The sequence below is a fragment of the Tasmannia lanceolata genome, unplaced genomic scaffold (assembly GCF_043159265.1).
Source record: "Tasmannia lanceolata isolate RefF3 unplaced genomic scaffold, GAP_Taslan_0.1 ptg000016l, whole genome shotgun sequence".
Lineage (NCBI taxonomy): Eukaryota > Viridiplantae > Streptophyta > Magnoliopsida > Canellales > Winteraceae > Tasmannia > Tasmannia lanceolata.
The window spans coordinates 2,312,626-2,315,760 of record NW_027518693.1 but is presented as its reverse complement, the minus strand read 5'-3'; the positions used below and the strand labels follow the sequence as shown (position 1 = coordinate 2,315,760).

General features: G+C 35.1%; 1 pseudogene across 1 annotated transcript; it reads right to left on the bottom strand.

The window, feature by feature from the left end:
* Positions 1-1,357: 1,357 nt before the first annotated feature.
* Positions 1,358-2,594, bottom strand: LOC143848867 (beta-cubebene synthase pseudogene; annotated as a pseudogene). The gene is made up of 3 exons (XR_013235493.1): positions 2,295-2,594; positions 1,923-2,141; positions 1,358-1,798 (listed from the first exon to the last, which is right to left on the bottom strand). The product of XR_013235493.1 is annotated as a beta-cubebene synthase pseudogene (transcript).
* Between the last annotated feature and the right edge of the window lie 541 nt (positions 2,595-3,135).

Here is a 3,135-nt window from a genome sequence, read left to right as displayed (position 1 = left end):
GCCAAAAATCATCAAGTCACCTCAAAAGCTCTCACTAAAAGGCCCCTCAAACACTCAGTAATTATAAGTATACCCTACATACAAATACACCCTACTAAAAAAGAAATAACAAGTAATGCCACTTAAGGATTATTATATTTGTGTCCCTACCCTACTCTTCCTAGAGTTGGCCCTCTCATACTTTGGCCGGAACCTGGTCCTCATCATTCTTGCAATTCGATTGTGCACGGTAAAAACATCAATGAACATTGCCTTGAAGAAGGTATAATCTGATCCTATTCTTTTCTCTTTACACTAAACGAATTGATAAAGTCAATCAAACCGATAGTCATATGATTGTAGTTCGAATATTACTTGAATTTGAGGCATATTTTTGCCAGTTCGAAAGGCATTCGAAGACCTTGTGTCGAACGATATTTTCTCTTATATCAGTAGGGTATAGGATTTTTTCACCAACAAAGGAGTTAAAAATAGTTGTCTACATTGTAACTATTCGATTAAATCTCATTTTATGACATAATCATTGGCTAAATTTACACAAGCATAAGTTCTTATTTTATATAGAATTAAAATATTTCTTACTATCAAAATCTAGAAAACTTGAATGCTCAAACAATAGCTAATTTCTCATTGCTTCCTCATAAGATAACCCTTAGTATAAGAGAAATACAAATAGATGGACTCTTTGAAACCTTGTAGCAGAGTCATTTATTATTAAAAGGTCTCTTGGGATATTTCCCTTGTACTTACACAAGGGACCATCAAATGATATTCTACATTTTAAATGGGAATTGGATCAACCATCACTAAGGTGATACGCTCTTTGGTCTCATGTGTTGAATTCGTGTATCCATCTCTGTACTGGTATAAGACTTCGATCACACGAACAAGATTGACAATCCAAATAATGAGAGGCATCGGAACAGGAGTTGGTTTAATGCAGTCTTTGTTGATGTCTTTCCACGCAACGGAAACCATTTCTCGCAACTTCTCACATGACTCCATCTCTGTGCAACTGTGCTCCTTCATGTAGAGCTCCACACTAGAAGAAATGTGTCCTCTTTCTTGTTCAATCTAAATGTTTGAAACACAAAAATTATTGGTGCTCAAGTTACAAATGTTGAAAATAGGACTCTCTTTTTTTTCTATGAATTCATCATACCTTGTGTGATTGGATATCATCAACGAGTCGACAAACTATAGAAGCTTATCTAACGAGATTGGGGTTGCTATTAATCCAGTCAAAGGCCTCTTTTTTCACAATTTCATCCATCCCAATGCAAGAGACTATGATAAATAATGGGTAACAAGAAGTGATCAGCGCGAGGTTTATGTATTCCTCAAATGTTGGATGAAATAATATATAAAAGCTTCTTACGTAAGCCTTGAGCATAAACTATCTCTCTTATCAGTTTAATGCCGTGTTTCAAAACTCAAATTTGGACTAGAAATTGGCTATGGTAAAAGGGAGTCTATTTAGGCAAATTAATGGTTGGCACAATCAATTTTTTATTAATTTCCGCATGTTATATCAAGGAGTTTTGATGGACTTGGTAGCTAGGGAAAAACTCATACTTGGACGAGAACTTGGCCAAGGTAAAAGGGAGTTATGAGATCTTTAAGAGGATTAAAAGATAACAAAAATAGCCATGCATATCATACAGCTTCTTTCAAGTAAGATGCGTAGTATTTTTCATCTGGAATTAATCCCTCCTCAATTTCTGAGACAGTATTGAGGAGTGCATGAAAATATACTTTCATGTACTCTGGTAGCTTATCCATGGCCCCAACATCCCACCTGGAAATTAAGAACATAAAATTTCTGCATTATTAAAATCCCAAATGAATGACACAAATCAATTATGTAGAGGTTAGAATCTTGCAAAGAAGATGAGAAAGATTATAAGAACCAAATTCTAAACCTTTGGATTGCATTGGTCAATAGCTGGAGTTCTTCCAATGTACCATACACGTCGTAGATGTCATCCATTACCGATACAAATGAAACTATTTTGGTCATAATCATTCTACCTCGGCAATATTGTGGTTCGAAATAAACTCCTAATATCCAAAAGTACAACTCCACAATTCTATCTCTGGCAAAAGGTAACTTAGTTGGGAGGTCAATGTCCTTCCACCACCTAAGGAAAAGGATCAAGATACACTATGTTAAGATGGTAATAGAATTTACCTATTTTAAAAGTGTAAGCTCCATAATTTGAGTTAGCTTTGTTATTTTTATGTTGTCAAACATCAATATATCTATCAAGTGCATAAACTTTGATGCAATTTACCTTGAGATATCTCGTAACTCTCGTTGATGAATTGACTGTAACATGTTGAAATCCAGCTTTGCAAGCTCTAGTAGTACTTCGTTCTTCGTAGATTGTTCTTGGTAAAAAGAGATGTAGTTTCTTGCATTCAACCTTGAGAGGCTCTTGTGTAGAGGCAACTCTAGGGCTTTCTCTACATGTCTCGCAAGAGTAGAGCTTAGGTGGGGTTATCATGGCCTTAAGGTGCTTTCAGGTGAAAACCAAGGCATCATCTAGTACAACTTTCGGTAATTTCGGATTTCGGTCAAAATTTAAAACCATGCTCCAAACTACTATTTTTCTTCCTATTTAAACTCAACACCGTGGAGGTAAAAATCCAAATTAAAGCCGTTAGGTTTTGATGTTTTGTGACTAGTAACTCCCTATATCAACTCAAACCATTTAGGAGAAAAACTTTTCCGATAAAAAAAATTCTTGGAGAAAAAGCGAATGACCCCAGGCATGTACCCCATAACGCAACCTTCCTAGTATGGTCACCCAAAGGGTTCCTAGTATGGTCATTTTCTAGTCATTTTACCTAATACGATATATTTTTGATCAGTTTTTAATGTCATGTGGGTACTTAAGTCATTTAACACTTTTTTGGTATATTTTGGTCATTTTAACCCCTTACAGGTCAGATTTAGATTTATAAATAACCTCTCGTAGAAAGAATTTATAAATCTAAAAAATTTCACTAACATGATGAATTTGTAAATCTTGTGGATTTCATTCAAATCTAAATCCATGTCATAAAGGCTTGCCAAATGCCGAATTTGGATTTAAAAATCCAAATTCACCTCCAAATTCAAATCCAAGGGGT